The following is a 14,741-nucleotide window of genomic DNA, read 5'->3' as shown; positions in this document are numbered from 1 at the left end:
TAGCACTTGTTTCCATATTTATGTATTTATTTATTACTGGCATAAGTTCTATGAAGAAGTTTATAACCCCAGCAAAATACCTGCTGAAGAACCAATTGGTTTCATGACTTATTATCATGAGGGAAAATGCACACCATAGTGAAACATGGGACATCTCAGTAAGAAGGTCATTAGAAATAACTTATTAAAGAATTAGTCTGGGTTATTTCAGATATGGTCAAAGAAAATGAATGGTTTCACTCCATATTGGGTATTTTCAGCAATTTGGGACAATGTACACTATGACAATGTACCTCAATAAATCTCACAGGAAGGAAAAACAGACTAGAGGAGACTAATACAGAAATTGGTAAAGAAGCAATGATCATTTTTTAAATAGATATTTATTGTGTTTCAATGCTTGTATTACACAGAGTCACAATACATTTAAGTCTTTATGTTAAATATAAATTAAATGAACACTAAAAACTATAAACAAATTGGGAAATCTGCCACAAAAATCCTTCCAAGCCATGACTCTTCATTAAAGCTGTGCAATGGGATGATGTCGTCAGCAGCACGGCAGCCATGTGTAAATGTTGAAATTCACAATACAGGAGAAAGTGACTCAGAATGAAGCTATGGTGGGTTTCACTGTCTATGAGGTGATCAATGAAATGCCTCAGCAAAGGTGCATCGTTATGTAGAGCCAAGGGCTGGATCATTAAGCCACAGGTTAACTCCATAGTAATGCAGGGGAAGGTACCCACAAGATGAGCCACACTGCCTCAGAACACGAATTTCAGAGGACCTAGTGTGGAGGAGAACATCCACTTTACTTCCAAAAGCCTTTACAGAGCCCTAACTTAAAAGCAGATGACCAAAACCAACTGGATGGGAGGATGTTCTCAATATTCACAAACAGCAAAACATACACTTAAACACACAGCCCAGGAAACTTACTGCATTTAAAAAGGAAAGGGTTCAGACATATCCCAAGAGAGGACAGGTTACTGCAGTCCAAACACTGAGTCCTTCATTCGGTTCTGCAGCTGCATCTAAGGCACAAGAGCCAAGTGCTCCTGAGTCTCCCTCATGGAGCTTCTCATGGTCTCCACTGCCTTCCTCATGCAGGAAGTTTGACAGCTATGGAATGTGCTAAAACCCACACATACCCTGAGCCCCACACAGGGCAGAGCCCAGCCTAACAGTTTCTACCCAATACCAGGACACGGCTGTGTGCCTGAAGTCCAGAAACTCAACAGCAGTCCTTCCTCTCTCTGCACTGGAGGATGGCCTGTGCACTCCCACCACCATTTCCCAGAAAGTGCACATGGAAACAAACCCAATGGAGTCAGATACAACACTCAGAGGCAGTGGGGCTGCAGACTGTGGACATGAGGTGTGACTTGTAGGTCTTGCTTAGGCCTGTCATCCAGAATTTCAGCAGCTTGACACTGTCCTCCTCGGATGCACCAAGGTCACTCAGGAGCTTCTGCAGGTCTTCCTTGGGCCGACTGTCCACCTTGATGAATTTAAAGAGGACCTCCACTTTGTTCATCCACTCCTCCTTGAGGCAGACGAGGCACTGGTCCATCACATCCACAGAGAAGTTCTGGTTGGTTGGTCAGGGCCACTTCAGTCTTATTCAGGATGGTGAGGCCTACTCGGACTGCAGCCACTGGGCTCCCTCTTGTCACCACAAACTCATACTTCCTGAGAGACTGGTCATTCTCACATCCAACTGGATGGAGGGCAAAGCACATGGCTGTGTGGACCTCCACAATGACTGGGAACTCTGAGGATAGCACGTGGGCAGGGATCTGCCTGTGCAGGCTGAGCCCCAGGAAGTTGCACCGGTAGGCCTCCTCATACTGGCTGCTGTACGGGATGATGTGGATGCAGACTACAGGCAGGATGGTCCTAAGAACTTCAAACGCTGACAGGACCAGGTCCACATCTCTGCTTTTCCAGTTCACCTGGTTCCCCATGAGAACAGGCCAGGCCAACATGCGGAATGATGGGGCGCCCAGGACCTGTCTCGTGTGCCTCGGAGATTTGAACACAGACAGCTTCCACAGTCTGACAGTAAGGATGAATCTGTCAGACATTTGGTCAGCTCCTGCCCTTCTGCACCCTCTGGCAATACAGGGGCCTTGTCCTCTTCTTCAGCCTCAGAGTTGTCCCAGCTTTCTGATTCATCTTCTAAGTCAGCAAGCTTCTCCATCTGCACCAAGGTGTCCTCTGTCGGTACACCCTCTAGGAGTTTCTCTGTCAGCTGGCTGCCACACACTTTCAGGAGCCAGTCAAAGGAGGTGTGCAGACAGGCCCACAGGTTGTCATAGCTGGTCAAGGAGGTGAGGGACCGGGCTGCATTGCCATTCTTCTGGTGCAGGAAGGGCGTGAATGCCATGTTCATCCTTTGAGCACACTGGAGACATCCAAACTGCTCTGCCTCAAACACCTGGAGGGCCTTGCTCTGGAGCTCGTCAATGATACCTCGGATCTTCCCGAGCAGGAAGGGCCAGGAGTTGATGAGGTAAATCCGGTCCATCATGATGGAAATGATGCTGTACCAGTGCTAGAAGTACCTGGCCAGGGTGTCTTTGATGAAGAAGGGGTGGCTGAACACAAAACCATGCTGCTCATCTCCAAAGAAAATGGGCCCCTCATGGCTAGGGCACACCTTGCAGCTCAGGCTCCGGACACAGGCCTGGCAGACAGTACTGAAGAGCTGGGGGTGGTTGGGGTGCTGGCTACTGATGTACTTAATCGAGGTCTCTTTATCATGGCTGATATAGCCTGAGTGCCCTGCAGTAAGTGACTGGCAGCCCACACACATGTCTGACTTTTTGGGCCCCAGGCTGTTAGTTTCGGCACTGGTCCCTTCAGCTGGACTGTGGGTATGGACCTGACTGTTCATCTGGATGCCACCCTCCTCCTCCTCAGCCTGATTGCCCTGGCCCTGGCCCGCTCCCGCTCCCAGCCCCCTGAGGCAGGGGTGCATGAAGAACCTGGGTGCAGAACAGAGTGCAAGGGCCATGGAGCTCACAGAAGTGACAGAGGGCAACTATAGCATTCATGGTGCCTTGGAGGTAAGGAAGAGGCCTTACACTTAGCAGAGTCACACCTCCACCAGCCCGACTAGACCAGAGCATGCAAAGATCTGCCAGACAAGTCAGCCATGGCAACAGTGGTCATATGTAAAGACTTGACATTTTCAGGGATGCCCGTAATTCTAGTAGCCAGCACCAAGCCCCAAGAGTGTGACTGGGTCCAGCAATGGTCATTTATACTTCCTGCAGGATGGGTGTTCAATATTTTATGAGTTATAGAGGAAAATTATATTTGTCTGTGTGTAAAAAATAGTATGAAGTGGACTGTTTTTTCTTCATCACAGTCTCAAAGTGACATTGGTGTTAACATTCTGTGAGATTCTTTACGTTCAGCAGGAGAATAACATGACCTGGCTGCAAATGGGAGACCAGCTGATGCAGAGGAGGGCAGTGTCCTCAAGCCCCTTCTAGGGTTTCAGGATACATCTGACACACAAAGATCAACAGGAGGAAACGATCACATTCATCTCATAAAATCTTTATGTGACTTGGTAGCCTTCAGAAACAAAGACATGGGAAGACGCTTCATTTTTATGCTTAGGTTCAGTGAAGAATCAATAGAAACCAAATTATATTTGGACCAAGGGGCATAAACTGATACTGACACACAGGAGAGCCCAGAGAAGTCTGTTGGTTCAGATCCTTCTGAGCTGTCTGTATATCAATCTTTCCTCCTGGGGACAGGGGAGGACTATCATGGAATGAGATTCTTATGACCTATTATTAGATGAAAGGAGCAGAGAATTTCTTTATGCCCAAGTCCCACAGAGAAAGGTAGAGAGCAAGCAAAGTAATATTCTTAGGTTTTATGGCTTCTTTTGTGGAAGAGGCATTCTCATTTCTGTGACCTGCCCCAAGAAGAAAGGGGAGTAAGAGAAAGAAGGGTGGAAGGTGGAAGCTGACCTTGCTCCTGGGGTCTTTTTGAGCTCCTTCAGTTAAAGTACTCAACATGCCAAGACATTACATTCTGGGATCGTATTCTGAACCCCTAAAGCTGCCAAGCTGTAATTGTCAAGCCAGCTCCCAGATCTTTCTCAAGAAGCAAATCAGATTTCATCAGTTTTTTGTGATTTCCATTAGTGACAGTCCAAATGTACCTGTGCTGGCAATGAGACAGGCAGGTCTTCAGTTTAGATGAGGAAAGTCCTGGGCTGAAGAAATACATTGAGGAATTATTATTTTATACACATGATATAAAGTCTTCTAGGGAGAAAGTTTATAGTGTGGTTAATCCAAGATTTCAAAAACTTCAGTATGTAAAGGCTGGATAAGGGAAGGCAACAAAGACAAATGTGCAGGTGGAGAAATTAGCGTAAAATGAACAGTATCACCATGAGAGTCTGAGGAAAACTGTGGCTTTAGAACAATGGCCAATGCTCTAAAATGCTTTGCAAAGGTCAGCTAACAAAGACTAAAATATTATTCATTATATTAGAGCCACTGATGTCACAGTTGACCTTAGCAAGAGGTAAGATATTAAAATAATGGCAGTGGGAAAAAGACAGTTGGCTGAGGAGGGAGTGAGAGTGAATGTGCCATGATTAGAGAAAGAGGAAAGTAGAAAGGCAGCAGCAGCAGAGAGAGGGTCAGTAAAGAAAGGAGAGACTGGAGAATCTGTAAATAATAAAGGGGAGCATCTGCATAAAAAAGAATAAAAACAACAGAGTTTTGTAACATTATTTGGAAAATAGTGGGAAAGGATGCCTGGATGAATACTTGCTTTATTATTAAAGGATGAGGGGAGAACAGATGTGAATGCAGATGTTGTTGGCCCAAAATATTGAAGGAGTTCCATTCTGCTATTTCTTTCTCTTTAAAGTAGGAAGAAAAAGATGAAGAGGCATTCAGACATTCGAACAATATTAAAAAGGGGTAATTTTACTTGCTTCATGTTGTAATTTCAGAGAAGAGCAAAATGTAGGTTAAGGATTATTCTCCACCCCTTTTGTACATTTTCTTAGTGGGAAAATTATTAAAATGTAGGCCAAGAAAGGTTGTCTGCCTCTTGGCAGAAATAACAAAAAGTCATCTATTTAAAATATTGGGTTAAAACCACATAATGTCCTTGAGATGGCTCTTAATTTATGCAAATGAAATCCTGAATCAAATATAGTTTTATTTTTATCTGCTATAATTTCTTTTCAAAACCAGTAAGAGGAGAAATAATTTTGAAGAAAATAATAACCTTTTCTAAAATTCAATTTTGATCAATCTAAGGTTATTTTGGCATAGAAAATGTTGTATAGGATGTAAATTATTCCTTTTCTATTTTCAAATAACTAGTCAACATTCTCATAGTGTAAAAATGCATAATTCAAGTTTTTCTATACTCAATTAAATAACAAATGTATCTGCTATTACAGTCCATTATTAAGCATAGGTCTATTTCTTAATTTTATTCAAAGGCACATTGTAAATAATCATATTCATTGGATTTAGATTCTGGAACATATCGGGGTAAAATAATCACATTCTATTACTGGGTTTTTAAAAGGTGAACAACAATTCTTGTTAGCATCTTATACATTTAGCTGTTTCTGCTGCTTTCTTCATGTGTTTTGGGAGAATTGAACCCTAGGCCTCACAGATGCTAGCACCTCACAGGTGCTCTGCCACTGAGCTACATCTTCAGATCTTTTAATTTTGACATGGAATCTTGCTAAATTTTCCCAGCTGACCTTGATCTTGTGATCCTCCTGCCTTGGCCTTCCAGAACAGCTCCTTGGTTTTAATTTCATTTAAGAACTTTGTAAATAGAAAATTTTGAATGGCCTTCAGGTACAGTTTTAGTACTGCAAATCAGCACACAAAGTAAATTAATGTTAGTCTTTGTGCCCTTAAAGAATTAAAGGAAAATAATACCTGTTAGGGTTGCTATCCTCTTCTGAGATGAAGTATTAAAAAGAGTTCTCAAAGTAGAATTTTTCTCCTTTGTCTAAATATAATCTCATTTTTTTTCTATCTGTCCTTAGGGAAAAGGCTTCAGGCCCAGTGCTTCTTTACACAGTACAAATAGGGTTAGAGAGTGTGGGTTTTCAGAAGTTTGTTTTCAGCTGGTGAGAGGGCTTCAAAAACTCCAGTGCAATTTCAATGGACTGTTCTTTCTCTCTTTCACTAGAGATGGAATTAAAACTAAAAGTGCAAAAGATGGCTTTTGGTGGTTTATATAATTTTGCCTCATTTTCTAGAAATGTCTGCAGTGTATGTACCATCAATTTGAAAGATTGACTAATGGTAAATAGATTTTCCTCTATAACGCATTCCTCCATAGTCTCAAATAGGCTCATGATTACAGGCTTGAAGAAGTCACAGCACGGAGTCCTGTAGACCAGCTGCACTCCCTGGATGGACTCTCCTATCCAGTCAAAACCTATCTTGCTGCTCCCCGCTCTCAGTGGGTAACTTTCTCCATCTTGGTCAGCTGCCCGCTTTCAGCTCTTCTACTTGCAATCTCCTAACCAAATTTTACGACTGCAAGCTTCTGTGTGAATGTTAATAGAGGCCCAAACTTGATGAGGTTTTTTTCCATTTTTTCTAATTAAATAGTTACTGGAATATTCCAATAAATACGCTGGGGTTTTTGTTTGTTTGGTTGGTTTTGTTTTTTCTTAAGTTAGTGAAAGACAATTCATACCACTTATGACAAAAGTACTCTATTATTGAAGTCAATTTGTAACACTTTCATTTTTGCAATATGGAAAAAGGAAGCTTCATTAGTTGCTCAGTGAATAAAGAAATGAAATTATTTTGTTGAAAATGATGACATTCTCAGAATAATTAGATCTAACAGTGATACTTCTGGGATACCTGCTAAATTAGCTAAGTAATCAGGGTAAACCACATTAGGACTCCTTTCTAAATATCTGCCTTTTGAGAATTATCTTTTTAATTTTGTTGCTTAGAAATTCCAGGTTGACTTCACAGTAATATGCCTCACAATTTTCCCTACTATTGTCATTTCTTTTTCTCTTTCTTTTATTGACATGTCATTTATTACAATTGCAACTTATTTTTCAATATCAGTCTTTTTTGTCAAAAATCCTTCAAGGACTGAGACCTCCTTTCAATTTTTCCAGTATTGTCAGTACCTAACAGAATTTCTGAGAACATATAACTACTCAAAAAACTTACGTTGAGTGGATTAATTAGCACATGAATGGGTTAAAGAAGATAATGCTGATTTTCTTACATTGCAGCAAACTGTTTTCTTTACATTCACCTACCATATAATAATCATATACCTTCCAGAAGGAATCTATCTAATCTCTAATCATTTCCTCAACTATCACCAAATGCTTTATAAGTCTTTGAAGGGACACAGCTAGTCATAAATTCTGCATTCCCCAGGAGTCTTTTATTCTAGTTCAGATCTTAAGTCTTTTTCAATCCATGTAGACTTTAGGGATTCATAAATATCTTCCATGTGTCTAAGTGAATTTACTACCTCCAGGGAGAAAATTCAGAGTTTGCATTACATTCTCAATAGGGAAAAAAATCCAAGAATTACCAGACACATTGACAGAAACAAAAACACTTACTGGTTAAATGGGGGGCAAAAACAATACATGTGACTCAACAAGTCCAATGTTGTTGGAGCAGAAAGAAACAAGAGTTTAGCAGAGATAACCTGTATAAGAATAAGTGACAGACCCTACAGAACTTGATAAATGGGCTGGATTTAGATAGTTGGAGTGGAAGGAAGAAATGACCTACCATATCACAGAATGAGATTTCACATGATAGGCAGAATATGCATCTAAAGTAAGTACAGACTGAATGGCCTCATTCCTCTACCTAGTCAGAACCAAGTTCTAAAGAGTTCTTCAGTGCTCTTATTACTAAATAAAGGGATATTTGATAGATGGAAAAATGTGAAAAGAATGTAACACATTGATTAGATACTAAGGATAGAATATCTTAGGTATTAAATGCTCCTAGATCTCAAAACATTTTCAGTAACTGGAAATTATTGTCATAATATATTGCATTGAATATTAAGATAGAAGAATAAAAATGTGCAATTTTTCTGGTTGTTTTAAAAAAGGAAATTGCCAAAGAAACATATTGGAGGGGCACTTTATGCTGATGAATCAAAAAATTCTTTTTATACAGGATTAATTAGAATTAAGTTTCTGATAGAAGATGAGGGATGAGAAAGGTAAAGGCAGTGGAAGCAGTTTAGACAGGAAAAAAAACCTTGAAGCTAGGGATATATGTAGTTCAGAGGCAGAGTCCTTGCCTAACCTGTGCAAGGCTTTGGGTTTAATCCTGTGCAGAAGGGGTGGGGAGAGAGAGGGAGAGGGAGGGAAAGAGAGAGAAAAGGAGAAAGGAGGAGGAGGAGGAAGAGGAAAAGGAAGAAGGAGAAGGAGAGGAGAAGGAAGAGGGAGAGGAAAAGATGGGGATGAGGAGAGGGAAAGAGGAAGGAAAAGCGGAATGGGGAGAGAAACGAGCCACTAGGTAAGGCAATGCTATAGAAGTAGGGACAATCCACGTTACTATTAAGCCTCAGTTGTTTCACCATTGGACTTCTGACTCCCCTTCTTGTTTCCTTTTAACTTCACTATTTTAGTTTAAAAACAAATCAGAGAACTTCCTTTTTGACAAAGTTTAGCTTATCTTTTATTGAAATAACTTCTTTGTTAATAGCCTCTGTTAATACCTGTGCTTATTCTGAGAAAAAATAAAAAACATGGGAAACATATTGTTGGCTTTAAGTCCTAGAGAGAGTAAACCGATCTCTGTGGAAGACCAGCCTGAGCTGCTGATGGAGAATTCAGGATGGAGAGGTAGGTGTGGCCGCGGGCCTAACTAGATCTCAGTTTCTATCAGGATTTTTAGAATTTCTGGGCACCAGTTTGGCCACCAATGAAAATTATGAATTTAGATTAAGAGTTGTGATTCTATGTATGCCGGAATTCAAGATTTGTTCTTCAAAAGTGGAGGAAAAACTATACAAAAGATTTATGTAGGGTTACAAACTACTTTTATTTTACATAACAGGGCAAAATGAGCAAGCAAACAGGTAATAAAACAGAGCAACAAATAAACGTTATCTGCTATTACCAACATCATCTAAAAGAAAGAATATTAACACCATAATATGAATAAAATCAGTTTTATTGAAAAAGTTGCTCTACCATCATTCTTTTTCTTGTTTTGTGGTGCAGTTGCCAGAGGACCTTACACAGGCACTGGTCTCTGAGGTCTGGAGAGCTCTGTCTCCACCCACTCAGGCTGCTCCTGGAGAGAATTGGAAAGGAAAACACCAATCCTATTCCAGAAAGTAGAGCTGACCTGTGTGTGAAGCACAGAGATCAGCATTGTATTCTGTCTCTCCATGAGTTTCCACGGTGTAACCAGAATTTAGGAAGCACTATCTTAACTCTGCTTTGGTCCTTTTAAGCTATGTCTGTAGCATTTAACATATTCCAATCTTAGAACATCACACACTATAGATTTTCTCTCCTTATTGGGAAATTAAAACTTTTTGTTTCTCAATAATATGTGATGCATTTCTTACAATAAGCTTTACATAGAAAATCACACTTCTTAAATTTCTATAAGATTCCAAATGCCTTCTTTCTATTTGAGTAATAGCTTTGCCAAGAGCCCTCTGCAAATGTTGTAATTTATTTCATTTAAATAATTTTGGTGGGTAAACACCTCATCTCAACATCCAAAAGTAATTACTATCATAAAGAGTCTGTTAGAGTGTGGAGGAGTAAGTTCAAGTCAGAATTAAATACTGACTTTTTTTCTAATTCAAATTGCTTAAAGTGAGGTCACGAGGGGAGAAATGTGTTTTGCCCTACACAATAAGCTAGGCAGCAGCACATATTTCAGACAGATTTCCTGTTTCTGAGTAAGACAGATGCTCTGTTTTCTTCTGGCAGGAATTGGGGGATTTATAATACAATTTTAATTAATGGGCTCACACTCAACCATAAAATAAGTGCATTTGCCTTGTAATATAACAAACCATATCATGAGCCTGAGGATTATAATATGGTAATGTCTATTTCTCTGTAAAGAAAAACAAGTGTTCCTATGGAAAAAAACTATTGTTTAAAAGAGAGGATGTGTTGTTCATGTTAGACCCAGCGAGAGAGAAAACCAACCAGAGACCAATATTAAATCCACACAGGAGTTTATTACCGGCCTGGACCAAGCCAAGCACCAACTAGGGGGAGATTAACATATTTTATAGGCCTTCAAGGCCAGCAGTTTCTAGGCCCCCCCATGGGATAGAACTAGCAAAGCAAGCAAAAGGTACAGAAGCAGAACGTCCTGTCCTTAGAACATTTGTTAAACAATAGTTGATTAATTGTTGTTTCTAAGAGACTCTCTAAGGGGAGGAGGTTTCTAAGCTTCCTCCTTTTGAGTTCATCTAAAGGGCAGGCAGGTGGGTCCTTCAGCAGCAATAGGGAATCTGTCTTGCTAACTAGGGTCCTTCAGTTCATAGCAAAATATTGGCAAGCATACATGATGTCTTTGAAATGTTTACAATTTTCTAGGAGAAAACTTAATGTGAAGTGGTTACAATAGAAATTAAATCTAAGTAAAACTATGCCTCTCATTTTCTTGTGGTTAGAATTACTGTTATGGTTTTAAAGTTCCTAAATCATTGATTCATAAATCTGATCATTTCAATTTTAATTTTATTTATGTAGCAATCTGAAATTTAATACTCAATATTTAAGCAGTTTTTCCAAAAAATTTATACCATCTTTCTAAGGCACTCCAAATGCAAAAAAATTAAAAGATAAGAAAATTTTTCTTTGTTTCAACTTCTGAGCCCCACAAGGATTATGAACCTTGAGGTATTGGCCTACTTATTTATTATATTTATGAATAGGTAACCAAATGTTGCTTAGTTATTCTACCAAATCGTAACTAATCAGCTTAATTAAATTTTTTGTCTGGTGAAGAACAAAATCTAAGAAAAAAAATCTCTGATGCATAGATTTTTTTGGCTATGACTTAAAGACATATATTTTACTTTCTTACTTTCTTACTCTATGTATTACTATGTAAAATACAAGCACATACATATAAAGCAAAATATTTAGAGCTCATAATATTTTCTCAGCTACTGCAATGGAATTGTCTCAATTATTTTGGTTTCTCCAAGATAGCAAGTTGATATCTTCAACTGGGAAAACACCATATTAAGCTTTATTTTATGTCATAAAAATTCTTAGAAAGTGACCCGGAATGTATTACTTTAGCTTTTCAGAAAAATGCCTTAATAGTGCAAAAATTCAACACTAGCTTCTTGACTCAGATGTATAGCTACCCATAGAAAAGAAATAAGCACACCACATATTAATATTTTATAACACAAAACCTTTATATTATTTTATTTTAGTCATACAATAACTTCTGAATAGAATTTAATACTACAAATGTAGAAACTCTTAATGAATTGATGTTTTCTTTAATAGAACAACAGACCTCTACAAATGTACAATACTGCCTTTTTTTCCAAGTTTTTGAGAAAGCGTCAGTCTCTTTTGTTATCATTTTCAGCAGGTCTTTTTGTCCTGATTCCCCAGTAATTCTTCCTAGGGCCAAAAGGTAATATAGATTAAAGAGCCCTGATTGAAACCCCTAAAACAAAAGATAGATTAGCAAGAGAAAAACGTGACATAAATCAAGGTTTTATATGACACAGAAACTTTCAAAAATGAAAACTATTTTTGTACTGAGCTGATGAAAGAAGTGGCTAGTTATGGAGAAACGTGACTAGGTAGTCTGTTGAGACTCTTCATGGCTTTTCTATGCAGCATCCTTCTCCTAGAGGTGGACCAAAAACTCACCAAATGGAAGCGCTTGTGACTTGCTTTCAGGGACAGTGGATCAGACCTTTCCAGGCTTCATGGCTTGCTTTGAAGAGAAGGCAAGAAAAAGTCTAGTTTCTAAGACATTCCTAGGCTGAAAGGAACTCTGGTTTCTACAACATGCACAGAGGGAGAGAGGTAGCAGGAGTAAGGAGAAACCTTCTTAACTCCTCCTCAAAGCATTCAGCAGGCCAAGGCACCACATTTTGCTGTATCATCATCTGAGACATTGCACCTTCTAAACTCCCACTTTAAAACACTATTCCATCCCTTATTTTCATTTAATGAGTGACTTCCAGTAAGATTGAGAAACAACAAGTTTATAATAATAAAGTAAATGAATAAACAGGAGGAGGCGTGTTAAGATTTGTTCTCAAGATTTTCCCAGTTTAGATAAACCCTCTATTCACTTTCTTCACATGAGTATTGTAGGAAGATAGCATTTGGCCAAGTTTGCAAAGAAAATGTATTTAGAATTTCACCTAAAACTGCATGTTTCCATAATTATATTTTAATTAGATATTGCAGGATAAATGCTCACCAATTACTAATCCTTACAAAACTTTTTTTAAAAAGCAAAGAAATAGCTAATTTTCAATAATTAGGTATATATTTTTGTGCATACAGTTTTACATGTTAAAAAATGAACTTTAGTGTTTCTTTTTCACAATATGATCTTTCTGCTTAAACTGAAGTTTGAATATGATTCTCAAGATTGACTTCCTGCAAAGGGTGAACGTGATATACACCAGCTGCCATGCAGTTAGACCGCACAGTTCAGCTCAGGGCAAACACTGAAGTCCCAACACCTACATCCACTGCACTTCAAGGACTGACTGCTGAGCCCGTGTGTGCCAGGTATACCAGGCATCTGTTTCCATGCAGTTTTGGACCCTTACCCTCCCTGAACTGCCGCTTTTGGTCTCAGAAGGCACCCAGGGAATTCCTTGTCGCTGCAGGACCAAAGTCTCACATCAGCACCGGATTTGGTCTCCTGTTCTGTTTGACATTTGCTTAAAACATTTTAGAGGTGTGATCCATGCTATTGTGACTTTCCCTGGCAAGGAGACTCTTAGACCCTGTGTCTTCCTAGTTAGTAGTTCTCTTTCTAAACTGCCACTTTGGGCCACTTCTAAAGAACTACATACAGACATGAAGTCAAGAGAAATATCTACCTGCTTCTATACCCAGCCAGTCCTCATCTTGAATACCGAATCTTCCTTTGATAAACGTGCACATCTTACCTTCACAGAGATCTGGAAGGTTCTGCTTCTCTGAAGATTATAGAAACATTTTCTGATTTCATATAATTATCCCTTTCTTTAAGTCTTGTTCAAACAAAGGGCTGGGCTTTGCCTTCACAGATGTGTTCTTGTTACTTGGCTTTCTACCATCTTCTCTCTTGGACTTCTGTTTCTTGAGTTCTGAATCTAATTTGTTGTTGTTGTGTATGTGTGTTTTGGGGGAGTGTACTTTGAATCCCAAGGACACTGATGGCTAATCTTTTGGTGAGTATTACTGAAAGGCCAGGATGATTCTCTGCTGACTGAAGGAACACACCACAACCATGAGCTTTGGCCTGGCTACTCTGGTGGCTACTCTACCAGGTCTAGATTTTCTGCAGGTCGTATTAATGTCTAGAGCATCATAAACTGTGAGTGAAACAGAGAATATTCCCAGGGCAGGTATATCACCCACCCAATTTATCAAAATCTTTTCCATTTAAAAGGCTATTAGTAGCCTAAGAAAATAAAAGTGTCTGGCCACCTTTTGAAAATGTTTATTTCTCAAGAATTAAATTTAAAATATTTCCTTAAGAAACATTTAATTCTGAATAAGATGGTGTAACAAATAGCTAGTTGAGCTTTATGGTGTCAGATGCAAAGATATATGACTTATTTCTCTTTTTCTTCAGTAAAATAATTTGTCTCTGTACCTTGTAGTTTATCTTTCTCATACTTCTTATACCCATCTTCACCTCCACAGACTTAATGTCACAGCTTTAAGTCATTACATATTCATCTGATACCTTGACTACTGCAATTATTTTTAGCATTTCTTTTAAAAATTATTTTATTTTATGAATACATGTGTGTAATACGTAATGTTAACACTCTTTGTGGGAAGTTGATACACATATATAGCACATCTCATTTCCTCCTTTCATCCCCTTTCCTTTCCCTCCCTCTCCCCTTCCACCCATCTCTTGAGCCCCTTCTTTTTTGTTTTTTATATATGTTTGCAGAATGTAATGTTTACATTCCCTGTGTGGGTTTGGTGCACTTACATAAGACATCCTAATTCCTTTTTTCATCCCCTATTCCTTCCTTCCTTCCTCCTTCCCCACTCCCTCCTACTCTTGATCCACTTCCTCTTTGAGAATGATCTATCTTTCTACTTCTTATTATCTGTCTGCAATTATTTTTAACCCACCTTTCCTAATTTGCTTTGCACACCTGTCTAACGATAAATCACAAAATTTAGATTCTAAATCTAAATTGCTATTTCTATAATTTATCATCTGTTCTCATATTTTGCATGGATGAAGTGTCAAAAGAAATCTAGAAAGTAGGAACTGTATCATCAATGACTGTGGGAACTGAACCCTTCCCATTTGTCATGCTTGAGAATCAGTAAGCAGTGAGAATTGTAACCAGTCTGGTTATAAAGCTGTAGGAGGTGCCACTTCACAAATAATTAGTTGAACCAAGCACTGAAAAATCTATACAGATCAGGAAAAATGGATCTCTTTCGATGGCTATAAATTTTTTTTTTCATAGAATGGTGGGCAAAACTTTGGACCAAG

The 14,741-nt window shown here is 39.0% G+C and overlaps 1 pseudogene; it reads right to left on the bottom strand.

The window, feature by feature from the left end:
* Positions 1–523: 523 nt before the first annotated feature.
* Positions 524–3,487, bottom strand: LOC101711337 (folliculin pseudogene; annotated as a pseudogene).
* Positions 3,488–14,741: the final 11,254 nt, after the last annotated feature.

Source organism: Heterocephalus glaber, unplaced genomic scaffold (genome assembly GCF_053883595.1).
Source record: "Heterocephalus glaber isolate CG9 unplaced genomic scaffold, H.glaber_assembly_v1.0 deba00001733, whole genome shotgun sequence".
Lineage (NCBI taxonomy): Eukaryota > Metazoa > Chordata > Mammalia > Rodentia > Bathyergidae > Heterocephalus > Heterocephalus glaber.
The sequence above is the reverse complement of the archived record's forward strand: the minus strand, read 5'-3'. Positions and strand labels throughout refer to the sequence as shown.